The following is a 12602-nucleotide window of genomic DNA, read 5'->3' as shown; positions in this document are numbered from 1 at the left end:
TTAAATTAGGAAATTTCCACATTTAACTTAACTTCCCAGACCATATCATCTTAGAGTTTCCTATTCCAAGGGCTTATCCTACTTGTATAACTTTTTAATGAAAGATCCAAGAACTAGTTCAAGTTCTAAACCAGGAAGAAATATTGAGTGCTTACTCACAGGGAAAGGGACAAAGGGTCTCTAAATACAGAAGAGACCTGAGAAACACTGTGCACCCTCGTTTTTTTAAAAAATAGGAAAATTCATGTGAAGAAGTTATATTATCTGGAGTAAGTGGAAAGCCAAGGACTCAATACTAGCTTCCTTCTTTCCAGACTTCTATGGTGACATGGAGTTTTATGGGAAAAAGACAGCAGAATCACTCTCAAGTCACCACGTAAAATCAACCAAGGGTTTGAACACCTCCTGTGTGCATGGAACTGTGATGCTGTTTGGAGGTAACGGTGACTGGAGATGTTTATCACCTTAAAATGCTGATCACAACAAAGCCAAGGGGGGCTTATACTTGGTCTTACAATTTTCTGCATTTTTGCTACCTCGAAAGAGACTTGTTTCAATGTAGGCAGTTCACCCAGAAAACTGTTTTCAAGCTCATTTCAACAGAAATGCCAGCCTTAAAAAAATATTCAGGAAATTGGCGCAGTCCCTTTTCTAGTTGAGCGGTATTTATTACCTTCAAGCAGAGTCTGCTGTATGGCTTTAGGCAAGAACAGACACTTTGAAGAGATGAAGCACGTTGGGAACGAGCAATGCATGCCACATGTTTCCTTGGGTGAACCATACGCACTGTCATAACCCATGTTCTCTGTTTCCTAACTCTCCACACGACGATGAGAAAAATAAGGCTACTTCTTGAAACACAGGCACACTTGATAGTTGATCCGAGATGATCTGAGCTGCAATATCAGCCCTTTGATTTCTCATCTCATTCCCTGTTTTCTCTGCACCCCAGAGACCTGGGAAAGCCTACCTCAGGATCATCATGGTATCGACTCACCATCTAATTTAAAGACTTATTGAAGCACCTCTCCTTTTTCCCTGTTCCTCGGGCTTTTCTTTATGAGATGTACTTTTCAATATATCTTAAAAATAAAAGTCTGAGGGAGAGCATCTACAGCAATATCAATCTTATTGTGATTCATAGATGCAGGGTAGGTTTGATCTGGAAGTGGTCTTGGAAATAATGTCTTTTCTTTCCCCCAATGTTCTAAATCTAATGAGAAAATACTAATTTTGGTACTCCCAATAATAATCAGTTATGTTGCTGAATAAATACAAAAAAAAGTTTATATTGGGCATTTGTGGGCTTTTGTGATTACAAGTTTTCAAGTGCAACTTAATTTACAATAAATATTTGCAAATCTTTTGCAGGTAGGATGGGAGTTCATTCCTCTTTTAGTGATTTAGCAGTCAGTTGTCTTTGAAATATCTCCACCTGCACAGCAGTCTTTTCTAGTGTACTTTGTAAATTCCTGAAGCCATCCATTTCTCAATCCCTACCTCTTTGCCTCTATGAGTCATCTTAAGCAGTCATAATGCAAAGCAATGGTAAAATTAAAACAATAAATATTCAGTGAATTCTTAAAACATACATGGGACCATGTTCTTTGTCTCTCAGTGTCAGATTAAGGGAAAAATTAGCAAAGTCCTAATTAGACTAATTAAGACTCAATCCTTGAACTGAGAGTGTTGCTTATCCACTCTAAAGAAGGCCCTTGCAGCCTATCATTAGTTCTGCTTTTCCTAGAGTAGCACAGAATCATGGGTCCATATGGTCTCTGCTTGTTGTGCTTTCAAAGTCACAGCCAAAAACTAGCAGAAAAACCCTGATGTAAAGAACTGAGAGGGCAGAGAGTATCTGAGGAATGGAAATCTGTTCATCTGAACTCTGTCAGCCCTAGAGAAGTTTGTTTGTTTTAAGTTAATAAGTGTGAACACATGCTGAGATGGGGGACCCTTCCACCCATATACCCCATCCTGACAGATCACTGAGGGATCCTTTCTGTCCAAATGCCCAGCTCACTGTATTGTATATAGGAGGTAGATGAAAATTTGTTAGATGAATAGACTAGGAAAAAGTAATCTGTCATCACTTGGTGGATATTTTTGTTCTTCATTTTGGACCCATAAAGAAAGAAATACCTCGGTTATCTATTTGATCTTTATAGTATTGACCACATTTTTCAGATAAGGACCTTGAGGTCTCAGTGAAGGTTTAGTTGTTTGCCTCCAGTCTTATGGCTGGTATGTGACCTCAAAACCCTTTCTCTTTCTCTAACATCCCTCACCTCCCTCCTATGTATAATCCATGTCTACTTGACCCTGAGATTGACAGGAGCAGAGTGCGGGATGCAGAGCAGCGTGCCTCTCAGAACCACTGCTCCTCAGAATCACCCAGAGTTCCCTAGACTGCTGCATGTGTCTGATCCCCTCCCTCCACTGTGGAATCCTGCTTCTCTGATTAGGTGTCAGAGACTCCAAGTGTAACCTTCTAGGGTAGGAAGAATGGGATGTCCTTCCAGGTTATTAAAACGCAGAGTGTGGCAGGGTAAAGGATGAAGCTAACAGAAAGAAGAGTAAAGAGATAGGTAAAGTAAGGAGACATTTGAAACTAGAACTAGATTGAACTTCTTGCATATGAAAAATGTATCTTGATTTTTTTTTTTTTTTTTTTTTTTTTTAGTGAATGAAAGTTGTTAGATCCTTGGGCTTTTGAAATAGAAATTAACATTTAAATTGGACTTTTTGCCCCTTCTATATAACACTTAGGCTCCTAAGGAATATTATAATCGATGCCAGATCTTCAGTGTCATGTTAACAAAGCACTTTCTATAAAACTATCCACAGCATTTTCTCTTGTGTTCAATAAAAAGCTAGTAACAAGAGAGCTGCCTTCTCAGAGGAATTCTTTTAACCTTTGAGAAACAAAATATTTCATGCTAATTCCTGCTTAATTGGAAGGAAGTCATTTTTAAAAAATCATAGAATATGGACTTGAAGTCTGTTCAATCCCTGACCTCTTTAATTTAATCAAGGTCACCTCATAAACTTGCCCAAACAGCTCTATTTCTCAATTAGAAAAAGAGGTAGCACTGCTTAAAAGTATTTAGTGTCTGATTAATAGTGCTTAACTGGTGCCTCGGTACTTGCACAAGCTCTGAGGAGTTGCTGGTGAGAATAGAAGATTGCTACCTGAAAAATTGTACTCATTGGAAACTCAAAAAAACAAGGTAAAAGATTAAAATGTGTAGTGGGCAGGAAGTGACTGACATAGGCAGTAATAAAGGATGAAAGAAAGGAGAAATTAAAGGAGATAGTTCACGTCTAGGTTGAGAGAACCAGCTGGAGAAATGACTGCATTGGGTCTATGCAGGTGCATTTGGAGTATCCTGTGGCTAACTGGAGAAAACGTTGCCTGGGTTGGGAAGCAGGATGTCCTGGACAGAAAAATGTGATGAAAGCCAGAGATGGAGTCCCTGCCTTTCTCTAACTCTAGAACAGACAAATGGCTTTTTTTTTTTCCTTCCTCTGTCAGTGGTAAGAGAGGTATGCCTACAGATTTACTGAGAAGAAAAGCCTGAGCATCCAGTGACTAGTCTGGATAAGCATGGGTGCACAGAAAGGGCCTCTCCTGCAGCAGAGAGGCTGGACCAAGGGCCCTGGTCAGGGGCAGTCAGTTCTAGAAGTTCAGCATGGCCTCTCCTGGATGCAAGCCACAAACCTGCCATGCCTGAAATACAGTGGCAAAGAAAAGTAATGCATGACAACATCTAGTAGATCAGAACAATGTATTCTGGAGACATAGCCTGGAGGATTTATGAAAACATTCAGTCACAATATCATCACAGGAAGACAGTAAGTAGCATTCAGAGTGGAACAGGTAGATGGATTAATGAAATGTGAGAAGATCAGGCAGAAGGCAAGGAAGCCTTGAAGGCCATGTGAAAACTGGAGAGAAGAAGGTCCTGTCACTAACAGAATGGTTGGAAAGGACTGAAAGAAATATCCAAGACTGGAAGAAAGTTATGAAGAAAGTGTCAGGAAATGGAGTCCAGTCCTTAAACCTTGGTGTGCTGACGCAGGCTGTCCCCTCAATGTATTCTAATAGTAAGAGGAAGGGGGAGAAAGCTTATGGCTGCAAAGTGAGTTGGGGGGAGGGCCCAAGGGTCAGGCTGTTTATGACGTAGAGGGAAACAGGCACAGGGCTCTGATGGACTGCTCCAGGAAAAGAGAGCCATGCTTGTGGAAAAGGGTATTGTCATTATTTTTATAAGTGTGTGTGTCTGTGTCTGTGTAAGGCATGCAGCAGAAGAGGAAAATAATGCTTCTTGAAGGGAAGGATTCATGAAAGAAATTAGAAGTGATCATTTGTTGATATGGTAGGAAATTAGTGGGTTGGGAGGAGGAAGAGGTGTCTGCCTCTTCTGTTTGCAGGCTGGTGATGAAAGGAGAGGACTCGTTTTTCAGGGGAAGGATGACTGCAAAGCTTCTGTCTTTGAAGGGAAACAAGTGTTGGTTATGGTGAAGTCACCAAGGCAAAATCAAATGGTGGAGGTGAACTGTCTGTGAGGGTAGGGTCCTTGCTTCTGAAAACCATGTCATCTTGTGATCTGTCTTGGTCTAGCTAAGGCTGACTACCCTAAAAGAGCATCTTTAAAACCTTCAGAGGATATGGGGATAAAGGTAGCCTTGGATATCAAAATACGGGCTGAAAGTAAAAAGGACAACTGAACTCTAATCAAAATAAAATGGAGAGTGGTAAAACAGCCCCTTCCTGATGTGTCTTGGGCTCTGAAAGAAGCCAGCCTCCCCTGCCCCTTTCTGATTTTGCCCTGGCAGCCTTGGCATCTCCCACTTACTGGATCCAGGTTAAAGCAGTTTCCACTGTTCCTCAGTCCTTCTCCTGCTTCCATTCAGCTTCCCAAGGTGGAAGCTCAACTTCCAGGCTCAATCCCAAAAAGGAGCCCTCTCCAGCTCTCACCTCACCCCCAACAGCCTTCTCCCCTTCCTCCTCCTGCCACCAGTCATTGTGGGGAGAGCTACTCTTATATGCTTCCACCAGGCTCCCATTTCTGGGAGCCCCCTCAGGTCAGGCAGGGGTTGAGAACCCACTTCCCTGCCCCACCTCATGCTGTGTTTACTTAAGAGAGAGCTCAGTCATGTTTGCAAGATTCACTCCTCTGTCCCTGAGACTCAGAAGTCATCCCTCACCTGACAGAGCATCTTTCAGAGTTTAAAGTGACAGACTTCTCCTGCCATTGGAAAAAATGAGCATGCCTCTTTCCTCTGCTTCTTTTCATCTGAGGAGAATGTGGTTGGTGTACGTGTTTTGGGGGGTGGAGGGGATACAAGGATAACATTGTAAGTGGAAAGGTGATAAGGCATGATACAAATCTCCGCAGTGTCAAGAACCCAGCAGCACCTTACAGGCCTGGTATGGGGTAGGAAGAGCTGTGTCAGGGAGAGACAGAGGATTGTTTTCTGAGTCACCTGCTGTCAGTTGTGCCTCCACACTCACATTTAAGCAGTTATAATAACAGGCTGTAGCTTACCTGCGCTCTCCAAATTACCCTTATTCCACTGGTCTTGCACAAAGATGGAAATAGACACTGCCATGTACGTCTGTTTAGCTCTCCCTAATAATAGCTGATGTGCAGACTATAATACACACTGCAAACATAAAATGTTATGTCAATGCTAAGTTGTAATAATAATAATCCTGCAAAAATGTAGCAGAAGGAATTTCCATGAGCAATTTGAGGAAGATTGCTGCTACAGTGGGGATATAGGTGTTACTGAAAAACAGATCAATTGTTCTTTGTTGGCATCATAAGAGGTTATGTAGCAAAAGATTGATCATTCCAGAGACATCCCACCATGTTCTCCATCTCTCTGCCTGACCACTGGAGCCACACTGATGGTGACAGCAGCCCTAGGATCCAGAGTCTTCAATGGCTTTTCTGGGCTGGGACTGCTCCTTGTCTCAACCATCATCAGCCCACATAGTAGAGCAGAGGCAGCTCTGAGGGAAGTCAGAGGCTTAGGAATTAGAGTCTTTGCCACTTTAATTCTAACTGGAGACCCAGACACTTCAAAAAGCAGCAAGTGGGTGAGTTCAGATGGATGGCCAACTCTCTACCTTTGGCTCTTGAGGAACCCTGCAGTCAGCCTGAGTCCCTGGATACAACTCTCCTAATGATGCCTCATCAACAGCCAAGGCTCTGAGCTGAGGGAGAAGGGAGTGTCCCCGTGGTCATCTCAGAGGAGAGAGCAGACAGAGGGATCCCCAGCTGTTCAAGTCAGGCCTTGAGATTCCAGAAGGGTAAGTTTAACTTCCACATGGGTCATCTCCACATTTCTTCTGCAGAAAATATATGTGATTATTTTAAAATAGGATCGATCATCCCTTCTACTTTCATAGCAGAGGCTCTCTGCAGCAGAATACTTCCCCAAACAGCCAAGAATGGCACATTTTGCTTCTGTGAGAAACAAACTGCTAGTCTCTACAGTATGCTGCCTGGTTTCCTCCTTTCTTAGCTCTAGCATGCACTTGGCTATCAGCCACTCTGATGGCATTATGTGGAAGAAATAGTTCTAGAGCCACTGCATGACCCGCTAACCAGCTCTGCCACCTCCATCTCTCTGAAACCCGGTTCTATTAACCATAAAGTAGAATTAGTAATCTTATTTACTGTGTCATGTTTTTATGAGGGTGAAAAGAGATGGAAGCCAGACAAGTGACAGGCTTAGCACAGTGCCTGGCATATAAAAGTTTAGTTATTGCTACCACTTGTACTATGACTATGACTGCTGCTGTTGTTTTGGGGAAAACATGAGCAGGATAATAGACTATTGACTGTACCTTTTGCCCAATTTTCCCCCTTATTCTTTGGGAGGTGCTAAAGGCCTTGGGGCATGGCTGGTCTGTGATCCTGGGCACAGGGTTAGACAGAATTGCTTTTCCAGGTGTGGAGCAGGCAGCTGGGGCCATACAAAAGAAATCAAGCGTGTGGTTCCTTCACAAGGGTGTGTTCAAACCTATCAACCATAGCCTGGTTCAGGAACCAGGGGACGGAATGGGCAGTGGTTCCCCAGTGTGGTCTCAGCACCAGCAGCATCAGCACCACCTTGGAGGAATGCAAGCTTCATTTGAGCTTCAGCCCGAACTTATGGAACTGCTAACTTTGGGACCAGGACCCAGAAATATACACTTTAATCTGACCACCAGGAGATTCTAACACATGCCAATGTTTGAAGACACTGGGTTAGGGTAACACACCAGTGGCTACATAAATAAGTCCCAAATTTTCTACGACTTAACCAAAAAAAAAAAAAAAAAGTTTTTATTTCTGAGTTAAAGAACAGGTCAAGGCACCTTTCCTCAATGTCATGAGTCAGAGACCCAAGCCATTCCAGACTCAGGAAAAGAATGAGGGACTGGTGGAGAGCATGCATCATTCCTTCACACTAACTGGGGAGAACTAGCCATGCGCAAACCCTAAGGCCATCACCTCTCAGGAGCAATGCTGCATTGTGCAGAGAAGCATGAGTTTGGGTATACAGAATGATGGCTGTGCCACAGTATAGTAAACAAAGACTTCAGCACCCCACAAGATTCTTGCACAAAGGCAGATGGGCCCTCAAAAACGTCTCCAAATCACTGAGCCCTAAGTATAACTCTGTTTCATAGGGGACCAGAAAGCACAGTCATGACAAGGTAGAATCCTCTGAAGATAACACGGATATTGTAGCATTATCTTCCAGGCTCTGAACCCATCCCCACTCTCCTGTGTTCTAAATCCATCAGTGCAATTGCCTAACTGGGCAACAACCAGTGAAATCCTTTGGAAAAGACTTTCTTTGCATGTGGGAAAGAAATACACAGTTCAGCATCCTCCCAGCATTCCAGGAGGATATCTGGCAAAGTAAGAGAATGTTGAACACAGCATTCCCCAAAGACATAAAGACTAACAGTTATGGAGAATTCCAGATATTGCTAGCAACATTATGTTGAAGTGTTTTGTTATTTAGTTACATCTTGCCTGAACATGAAAAAGTTATTAACATACTGTTGGCTTACTGGGACATAACCCAAAATAACTTACATTTTTCATACATTGCTAATTATTTTTCTGAGACTGGCTCAGGCTGGTAAGAGAAGATTTCAAGGCTTTCACCAGATTATTTACTCAGAGAAGTTAAGCATGCCATTATCTGTTCCCATGGAAACACAGTAAGTAATCCAGGAGATGGAGGAGGAGGTCACTTTGACCATAATTAATATAAAGAATAATGGTTTATATAGAATCTTGTAAAGGATGCAATGAGATGCTGTATAATACCTTTAAATCTTTTCTTTCCCAGTGAAATTTAATCTTTGGATCAATTTTCACATAGTAGTGTCACTGTGGTAGTTTTACTAGTTCAATTTTAATTTTTGAAATAAAACTTCATTTTGTTTTGTAAAATTTCCCAATGCTTTTATTTCACTTTTGATTCAATCATACAATTCCAGTATCCAGAATTTTCTAAAGTATTGAGCAAGTACAAATGCCTCCCGTGTATTGGCCTCACCCTTCTTGTGTATGCTGTAGCTCCTTGCCATGGTTTCTCAATAAATGGTTGATTTGGGGAACTAATTGATAACAAGAGGTGCCACTAGATTCAATGGTGCCTTTAAAATCAAAGGAAGATTTAACTATGTTCAGTATAGTTTACAGATAAGGTTGTCTTATTGTATTTTTTAAATTGAAAATTGGTAATCCACTCAGGATTCATTGGGACCCTGTGCACTCCTTGGAAGTTCTTACCCAAAGATGCACACCATAGTCACTTTTAATCCTTAATGTTTATTTGAATAGTCGATTTCTTGTAAAGTCTCTTAAGACCAAATTTTATCATGAAAGCTTGATGACACATTTATCAAAACTAATACAGTATCCAAGAAAGAACTACAGAGGATAAAAAGAGGGAGAGAAACAAGTTAACCTTTTAAGGCTCTGAATTTTTAATACACTGAAAAAAAATCACATGAAGTCAGAAATAACTAGAATTTTGCTTCTTTTGGAGCTGTAGTCCAGGAACTTAGTGGAGCCTCTTCCACATGCTCTTGTCTGTGGAGTAGACTCAGGCCAGCTGCGTGGCACTGACTGATGTTTGTAAACAGGTGGCCTGAAGTTAAGTGGAGTCAATGCACAATTTCTCACCCTTTAAAAAATATCCACTCCTCTGCCACATGAATGAACAAGGATTTTTTTTTGTAAATATCAAGCTTGAAATAATTTAATCAGGAATGTAAATCAGCTATGTGCCCCAATTATAAAAACGATGATGGGATTGGCTATGGTATTGATTTGGGGAACATGGGGGGAAAAGAATTACAGCTGTTTTCTTTCTTTCCTTCCTTTTGAAATATAATGATATTACATCCTTATTCCAGAAATGTGCACAGCATTCTGTCCTGCTTGGCAGACATAGTGGTCATTGGTTTAGCTAAGAATAAGAACTCTCAGCAGTGCCATCCCATAGGCTTATAAGAAAGCCCCTAAAATAATGGATAGTGTACTTCCCTGTATGTATTTATGTTCAGATAATTTATTTAAATAATGTTGCTGGCACATGCTTTATAGCTGCATGCATTTTGCTACCCAGATTTCAGCATATCTTGCAGACTATGCAATTCGTTTGGAAAATGTAATTTCCATCCCTGCATACTAATCGATTTCTTCACAAACACCTGCCATCAGTTATGATAATAAAAATGCCACTCTGAATTGAAAAAGGGCCAAATAGAGCTTCCTAAGGAAATGACTTAAGTGTCTTTGAATGCTACTAAATGTAGTAATGTGCTTGTGTAGTGCCAACACTTTTTTCATCATTTGCATTTTCTGTGATTTTGCCCTATTACAACATCCCTCTTTCAAATGATGCCTCATAACCATTTGTTTGTGGATTGGTGCACTGAGTTGTTAGGAGTTAGTATCTCAGTGCGGACAAGGTTTTAAGTTAGGCTGCATAATGTTAAAAAGCACAAGCTCGTGCTTCTGGGTGTGCCCTAGATCATTTCTGGTTTTAGAAGTCCCTGAAAACTGTAAAATTAGCCGCTCCTTGGCTTTGCACACACATATACACCGGATAACATTTCCTTTATTCATTCTTTTCAGCCTCCAGTTCATTCCATGCACCATTGCCAAACTAATCTTCCTAAATCATCAATTTCACCATGTCCTTCCACTTCCCCAAACACCTTTTGTGGTTCTCAATTGGCTGTCCCATTGAGCCTAACCTTCCCCATCCTCTCCCAGCCTCTCTCATGACTCACTGTTCTCTTGCACTGGCCTTTTTGGTCAAGCTTCTCTCCTACTGGCCTTGAATGTTCTGCCTTCAGTTCTCATCTCTGGGTTTTTACTTATGATCTTGCTCCTGATTTGGTTGCCTTTCCCCAGTTCTTGGGTTTTCCATCTTCCTAAGCATATTATTCTTCGCATTTTTCTCTCTCTTCTCCAAACTCCTATAGGTTATATTCCTTTGTGCTTATCTGACACTAAGTTTCTCATTTGTTCAACCAGTATTTATTGAATGCCTACTATATGCTAGGCATCAGACTGCTCTTTCTTCCCTTGAATGCATTATTTCCCTTTAAAATGTGGTTAGATTTTAAGTTCCTTGAGAAAACCAACAAGCTCTATCTCTTTTCATGATCTAAGATTCCCAGACAAACCTGGGCACGGTGAGTGTGCAATAAATGCTTGTTGACTAACTGATCCTATAACCAACAGTGCCATAGGAAAAAACTTTGGGTGTAGACAGCTTGCATGCTGGCCAGTTTACTCTGCTTCTTAATTAAACTTACATCTTTTCTCTCTTTGTCTACATGTTGGAAAGTCCAAAATTAACTCCTTTTACCAGTTAAACCAGGCAGTCTTCTATCCCTTACCTCTGGCTGGCTGACCACCAGAGAAGTAAATCTGTTACCCATGACATGTACCTTTGGAGATGTGGTGCCAGAGACCTGGAGAAAGAGCAAAGGCCAGCAGCCATTGTGGACACATATTTCACCATGTAGTCAAGCTGAGCCCTCTCAACTCCCTCTTTAAAAGGTGAACATTTTCTCTCAGAAGGGGAATGACAGTGCTTTGAGAGATTGACTTATCCTGTCCCCTTTGTCTGATGAATAATTAACCTTATTTTCTTTTCCTCAAAACCCTGCTCTTGTTATTTGTAAATTATCAATTGGCATTGAGGCCAGGGGACCAGCTTTCCGATAATAATCCCGAATGGCTTGAGGTAGGGAATTTTCTGGTCAATTGCATGTACTGTTTGATTAATATTTCAATGTGTATATATACACAGATTATCATTTTATAAAGTGGAATGCCATAAAACTCTTAACTGTGAAACTATTATTAACATAATTTAATGTTTCATATTTGTGGAAAGAATTCACTGAGGCCTCATAGCATCCCTACAGAGCTCTATGATCTTTGTACTGCTAGGTGCAGGTGGAATGTGCAGGAGGCTGGCCTCACCCCAGGATATGGAAAATGGGTGTTGGGATGTGGAAACCAGTGGATGTTGAGAGTCATGCACAATGGACTCCCCACCACACCCTTACATACCAGAAGTACATCAAAGAAGTTTCTAGGAACAAACTTTGCAGATTTTCTTTCACGTTTCTCTTGCTTACAAACATAGAGAATAACTTTTCCGTGAGGGGGAAATACAACCGGACACTAGTGGAAGAGAAGAAGGGACCTGGTTTTTGAACAGTTGATAAGAACTAAACACACATGGACTGACATAGCACAAGAGATCAGGGCAAAGCCTCTGGAACTGGCACCTGGGTTTGCATACTGTTTCTGTTACTTACTGTATGTGACTGAACAAGTTATCTACATTCTCTGTGCCTCAGTTCTCTTATCTGTAGAAATAGGAATCAGAATACCTGCATCCTAGGCCCTCTGGGGACAAGAGGATCAGTGTTTGTATGGACCTCCTAGTCCAGTGCCTATCATATTGTGAGTGCCTAACAAGGCATTATTATCATTGGGGAGACCACAAAGCAAGAAGATGGAAACCAGGGAAAGGGAGTCTCCTCCTCAAATGTTTGTTTTATACCACTCAGGCTTCTTTTTTTATTGGGTTTCAGCTGGTTCTGAAGCCTTGAATTGTATAAGACCTTAATAAGGTATAATAACCGTCTTGGTTTCTTGATGTGAATGAAGTCCAAATCTACACAGAGAATTTCAGGTTTCAGAGAGGAGGAGTAGAGGAACCACTGAGCCTTGTAGAGAAAAAGAGTTTTAATCTGTTGGTGAAACAGATGGAACCAGGTTGCCATTCTGATAGGAGTTAGAGAAAACAATTTGTGCAATTTGTCCCAGCAATGGAGCAGAAAGGAGTGGCGTGCATATAAATTCCTCTCTCCCCTGGGAGGCTGTCGTAGTCCTCAACCTGTGGAATGGCTGGTTATTTGAAGGCAAGCAGCACTACAAGGAAGGAGCTGAGCAATCCTGTAGCTGGAGAAATGACAATAACGTGGTAGATATGATTGTTGCCAGAATTCTGCATATCCTAATTAGTGACAGACACAGGCAAACTTC

At 41.5% G+C, this 12602-nt stretch overlaps 1 protein-coding gene across 15 annotated transcripts in view; it reads left to right on the top strand.

The window, feature by feature from the left end:
• Enox1 (ecto-NOX disulfide-thiol exchanger 1) overlaps positions 1-12602 on the top strand; it is a 554869-nt gene that overhangs the window by 442286 nt on the left and 99981 nt on the right. The window lies entirely within an intron of this gene.

Source organism: Castor canadensis, chromosome 10 (genome assembly GCF_047511655.1).
Source record: "Castor canadensis chromosome 10, mCasCan1.hap1v2, whole genome shotgun sequence".
NCBI classification, from domain to species: Eukaryota; Metazoa; Chordata; class Mammalia; order Rodentia; family Castoridae; genus Castor; species Castor canadensis.
The sequence above is the reverse complement of the archived record's forward strand: the minus strand, read 5'-3'. Positions and strand labels throughout refer to the sequence as shown.